Source organism: Aptenodytes patagonicus, chromosome 1 (assembly GCF_965638725.1).
Source record: "Aptenodytes patagonicus chromosome 1, bAptPat1.pri.cur, whole genome shotgun sequence".
NCBI classification, from domain to species: Eukaryota; Metazoa; Chordata; class Aves; order Sphenisciformes; family Spheniscidae; genus Aptenodytes; species Aptenodytes patagonicus.
Window position 1 is genome coordinate 45,690,929 of NC_134949.1, and position 6,201 is coordinate 45,697,129.

At 46.5% G+C, this 6,201-nt stretch overlaps 1 protein-coding gene across 4 annotated transcripts in view; it reads right to left on the reverse strand.

The window, feature by feature from the left end:
* Positions 1 to 4,456, reverse strand: part of PPFIA2 (PPFI scaffold protein A2) — a 356,055-nt gene extending 351,599 nt beyond the window's left edge. For all 4 annotated transcript variants that reach the window (XM_076333728.1, XM_076333719.1, XM_076333708.1 and 1 more), the window contains exon 1: positions 4,179 to 4,456. The gene's annotated coding sequence lies outside the window, so the exon portion shown is untranslated. The remainder of the gene's footprint in view (positions 1 to 4,178) is intronic.
* Between the last annotated feature and the right edge of the window lie 1,745 nt (positions 4,457 to 6,201).

Below are 6,201 nucleotides of genomic sequence, written 5' to 3' on the forward strand. Positions count from 1 at the left end.
ATTTTCAGATATTGCTATTTACACTAAATGTCACAATTTCTGAGTGATGTTTCAAAAAAGAAAACAAACAGCCCAAAAAAACCTACAAAGCAGAGAAATCTGAAAACACAACCACATGATGATGTGAAATGAACACATACATTTTAGACATCCAAATTGTTAACAAAAATCTGTGCTTATTTTTGGAAATTTAGGCAATTACTCTTTGACAGAAAATATTCACACACAAAACCCCCCCCAAAATATTATATTGGATGATAAAATGCCATGTCTAGGAACATTTTAAATTTAAAAGTTTGAAAAGTCTTGTAACTTAACTTGTATGGCCTTGCTTATTGTCTGGCTTCACTTATCATTCAAATGGTTTAAACAAAAGAAAGGTTTGAATAAAGATTTTAACGCTTTACATTTTTTCATCTACTCCATGAACCATGGTAAAACAAATAATGAAAAAATATTTTTAGAATAAAGATTGAAAAACTGTTGAAGCCTAGCTTGGCAGGGGAACACATATGTACGGTATGACAGTAGTTAAGTGGTATATGCTCCTTCTAGAATCACAAGAGAAGAAACAGTAAATATAAATAAATATTTTTCCCCAAAATTCCAACATTGAAGTTGTTCCTATTCAAGGTCGTAGTCTGTTATCAAGTCAATGTTTACAATATACCTAAAGGCATGATGTGCCTGGTACATTTAGCAAGTTTTCTGACTACGCCATTAATGAGAAATAAAAATATGAATACATCATATTCTCATCAGGAAAAAATAGAAAGCTTTCCTAACACCATTCTCTCAAAAAACAAACAAGAAAACAAACAAACCAACCCACAAACAAACCGAAGAACCAAGAAACACAGACTTGCTTTCTTCTCAAAAGAAAGATACGTGGTGTTGAATGGAATAAACTCAGAAATCTGTAACCAGCTATCAGGAGTCAGCTTTGCAGAGTCTGAGTAAATTCCCACTGAAGTAATTTACTAAGGATTTTGGTACCAAGACTCTGGTCACATGAAAAAAAGGAGAAAAAGATGAAGAAGGACTACTTCAGGCATCCAACTTGGTTTCCTAATTCGATACCTCAAATCCTATTTAATTATACCAGTGGTGCCCACCCATGCATCTAGCAAGTCCATGCAGCTCTTTGTACTACTAGAGGAGAACTGCAGGCTGTTGCCCCCGGAAAACTGTGTCAGAAAAGGAGTTGGGGGAGGAATTGAAGAGGAGAGGGAAAAGATAACGAAGACATTCATAAACCATCCTGTTCCTCAGGAGTAGGCGAGGAACAGGCCAGATAATTACAGTAGCAGCAACCCACTGCTAAGTGGCAGCTATCTTGCTGTGTCAGGATATGACTGAAGTTATACATGAGGGAACACAGGCATCCAAGAAAGAACATTGAGGGAGCTGGAATTTCTTTCAGTGGGTGTTAGGAACTGCAAGTGGTGGATTAAACACCTCTGCCCCATATCTTCAAGACCACAGAAGTCCATGAAAACAGAATAAGCCCTCATGTACGTTGTTCTGTGCAATACTTCCCATAAAGCCAGGACTGCAAAGAAGAGGAAGGAGTGGAAGGAAAGGGCTTAACAAGGTGACATACGCTTCATTAATACCTAAACATGCATTATATATCTCTTTATTCAAAGGAAAAAAAGATAAATTTTGTGTTCCTTTGCCAGAAAAAGGCTGACTTGCCCTGTAGTAATACAACTTAATTAAAGCTATGCTTGACTGAAAAGTAAGGCTTTTTATATGTGTTTCTTTAAAAAGAAAAACAGGTCCATTGATACTGAACTTAGTATCTCTGCAGTAAAAAGTTTACCGCTTTACCCGGTATTCTGAACCTAAGTAAAGCAATCCCTCAATGCAATATGCATTTACTTTAAGTCACCAGCATTTTACTGTTAACACACAAATACTGTTTCTTAGGTTCATCAGGAGCCACAGAGCAGACATTACAATTCCCTTGCTCAGGGAGCACGCAAAGTGCCCAAAACTCTCAAGGACTGCAGCGGATACGGAACTTGTGTGGCACCTTACAACTATCCCAAACCCTCTGAGAGGTTCTGAAGGGGGAACAGGATACTGACAATTACTGCTTCCCTTAAAATCCATGTAGCACATACATGCTCCCTAGAAAAAGACTTTTAGGCGATGTAATAACTTTACAATTCTTCCAATTTGAACTAAGCACTTATTTTAATAGTAGTTCAAGACCTGAAGTGCTCAGGTATCATAGCCACACGCAATGGCAGCCCGTGAAGCAGCACATTAAAGTTCTCTAAATACATTCTCTTCCTTGTCCATTGTGTATCTACTACACCATCTACTGCAAAATCTAGTCCAGGTTGATTGGTTCCTAGTTCAGTGTTTTCTCCAATCATTTGCATGGAGCCTAATCCAACAGCTGCTTAAATTCATGGAAATTCTATCATGGACTTCAGTGGGTTTGGATCAGTGTAGATGGCTGGAAAAGTCACTAACGTAGGCAAGCCACCAACTTCCTGTCATTTTACTACCTCCAAACAGGAGCATAAAAATCACAAATGTATGTTATGCATGACTAGGGAGCACGCTGGATGTTACGTGACCATTGCCTACAATATTGCAAGAAATCACGAACAGGTTTTCCCTCTAAACACACAACATTTAACTGGCAAAAAGCAACGATTGTTTAAAGTGATCTGTTCTATGAGAGGGGGAAAGAACGTGGTCCATTGTCATTGCATTAAAGATGTTTCAGGTTGTACGGAAAAAATGTCACAGCAAATCTATAGCGTTAGCTGCATTATGTCTCCATCAAGAGTGAACTCAGTATTAGCTCAATTAGGAATTCTGCAGCTCAGTTTAGACATCCAGATGAGTGAATGGACAAAAATTGTAACAAACTGCACAGGATATGCCCACCCTTGGTTAAGAGTTATATAAAGCTCCTTTTCAGGAGCTACTCCATTAACAACTAAATTGATAGCAATTCTCTTACATATCTTCTATGTACAGATGCTGATAATCATGTACAGACCAGGTGTGAAAGTGCATCCTCAATACTGACTTTTTCTCAAACTACTTGCAATTTCTGTGGTATATATGCCATAAAGGTGGAAAATGAAAAAGTTGTCATCTTTCTTCTCATTGGACTCCACCCTGTTTGACATCTTCTGTTATCTGGATTGTCCAAGAGTCTTGGAATTATTTATTTTTTTTAAAGTGAATGCTGTAACAAACACCTCTGCAATCTCATGTAGCCTGGGAATAATTTACCAGCTGGACTTCTTTCACTTGGGTAAGCTCTGGGAATGAGAAGACGAAATACTACCTGGCTTCTGCCTGACAAAGGCTCTTAGACAAGCATTCATTTTGCTCACCTTGAAGGCTACCACCTTAGATGTGAATCTAATTTTATTCCCTCACCTTTCTGTCCATAACTGGTTTTAAAAGCTTGTTTTCTGTATACTCAGATGTTTGATTTGCACACCAAGGTTGAGGAGTCATTTCAAGTTACTTCTAATTTTGCTGCAGGAAAAAGAAGTAGAAATCTAACTACCACACGTTCTAGCCTGTCCACAGTGACATCAGCTTGAAAACTCATTTCATTGGATCATCCTGGATATTTTGCATTTACAAGCTATTTTTTTTTTTCAAATCGTTAAATAGATATAGTGGCTGATAAAACCAGTTCTTACTGCAATTATGTCTTTTCAGACGATCTCAGCAAGATCACTCCTAGGCAGCACAGTGTAATTCCATAAGGAAAATCCTTCCTATTGTCTGAGTTGCATTACATGCATATTCCTCCTCCTAGTTAACTCCTTACCTGCCAGTCTCCACTAAACTATGATATCACCTTTAACAGAAGCATCCTGCACTCCTTCCACACAGGAGGGGTGATCAACACAGTACCTTAAAAAAAAGGACTCATTCCAACTATTTGTTCTTTATGTCATCCCTCCAGCCTCGTATCTCCCTCAACCGCACCAAAAAAAAGAAGTTGGCTCCACGTTTTTTAGTCTGAAATTCCCCAACTCCCAACTCCCATTACAGAAATGCATTTAAATAATACCACACAGGTAGTACAGCAAGAGGCAGCCAGCAAGATTTTGCATTTGCACCTCACCTCCCGGAGGGTATCGGGGCTAAGGAGGGAATGTCTAACTCAGAAATAGAAGGTTCAGTACCTAGTGGCTTTTATTTCGGCGTCTGCTATTTCACTTGATCAATAACAACCGCAGTCTCCACCGGCTTCGAGCAGGGACTCACACAGCCGAGCACTCCTGGACCATCTTCCTAGCAATGGTGACACAGGCGTTGCTCCGAGGAACTCCAAGCCCCCGCACCCGTCCTCCGGCAAGACTGGCTGCTTGGCACCTCAGCATTTTCTTCGGTGACTTCGTCAGCAGCCAAGAGGAGAAGCATCCATGGGGAAAATGGCATATTACAAATTTTGCTTTGGGAAGCAGAGCTCGGCTCAGACCATTGTCGGGAGCAGGAGGGGGGGGAGTGGCTCTTAAAGCTCCAGCAGCCCCTTTCGAGCAACAGCATCTTTGCAGCTGGAGGCAAGCGATTACAGGGGGAGGGGCCGCGGGAAAGCATCTTTCTTTTATTTCTCATCTTTTGTTAAACTTAATTGAGCGATATCTGGCTTCTCTGGTTCTTCAATACCTCCCAGGCTAATTATGCCTCTCTGCGTGATTGAACTCCACACGCACGCACGACCGCCTGCATGATCAAAAAGCAAACGCGGTTTTCTGCTTTACAGAAAGAAATCCTCTGCCCGCAGCTCATCGCCGCCTGGCAGGCACCGTATAGGGCCTGATCTCAGCGGTACAGAGCAGGAGCCGCGGCGACGGAGCCCCGGCAGGTCACCCGCGGCACGTGCGCCGCGCCGCACACCGCGCACCAGCGCGCGCGTCCCGGGCGCCTCCGCCCCGCGGGGCAGAAGCAGCTACACCCGCCCCGCGGCACCGCCAGCGGCTCCCCTCCAAGGGCCGGGGAGTGCCGTCCCCATCGGCTGCCGGGCGCTGTACTGCCCTAGTCCTGGCTAACTACTCGGTGACGCCTGTGTTGAAAGCGGTGCGAGAGCTCTGAACTGTTGCGTTCCGCAGTCGGAAGAGTTCAGGCAAACGCCAGTACATCTCATCTAATCGGATATATAGCGTAATAAAACGTATCATCTGCTGTAATCCGACCATGACAAAGCAGTGGTAAAATCTGCTATAATCTGAATAGTCCAGGCGTGTAATTAATATCACGCATTTGGAAACGCTAGGCGTGGGCAAACGCCCTCCCCCTCGGCCCGAAGCCTGAGCGGGCGGCACCGCCGGGGCCGGAGGGCGGGCGGGCGGACGGCAGCGGGCGAGGCAGAGGCGGGGGTGGAGGCGGAGGGAGCGGCTCCGGGCGCTGCTGGGCTCGGCGCGCTCCTCGGCGGCGGGGACTTCCCCTGGAAGCCGCTGCAGTGGTTTCCACCAGTCCTTAAATAAATTCTGAAGTAATCACGTCTGCTCCCACTGCCTCACGCACACGGCTCCCCAGATGCAGCTGCTACTGCTGCTTCGCGGCTCGCACGGCGCTAATTCCCTCACGCCCACTCCTTAAAAAAAAAAAGGAAGGGGAAAAAAAAAGGGGAAAAAAAGGGACACTAGGGCCCAATCCGAACCGGAGAGCGCCGCCTCCTCCCCTCTCAGCGCCACCGCTCCTCTCTGGCCGTTAGAAAAGGCGGGCGCGTGCCCGTGCGTCGGCGCCCTCCGCCCCCGGGGCTGACCCCGGCGCTCCCCACCCGCCCGGCTCCGCGCGGGGACCCCGCTCCCCCCTCCCCTCCCGTCCCAACGGCTGTGTCGCGCGCGGGCGCGGCCCCCGGGAGGGAGGCCGGCGGGCGGCTCGAGCGAGCCCCGCCAAGGCGGCGGCGCGGAAGGGGCTGGGGGAGCGGGGGGGGGGATTGCTGCGCCTCAGCCGCTAAACGCCACCTCCGCCGGGTGTGGCGGCGGGTGCCCGCTGCCCCCGGAGATGCCCCTTCACCCTCCCGTCCCGCGCCCCGCCTCGCCCGTCAATGCTGGCCCACGCGGGCCGAGGCGGGCGGGTAGGAAAGGGATGTGGAGCCGGGACGCTGGCGGGGGTTCTTGGAGGAACTGGGCATCGTGAGTAAATGAGTACCAGAAAACGATTTGAAGTCGGGGTTTTCAGAGCGTTCGTTTGAAATCGAGT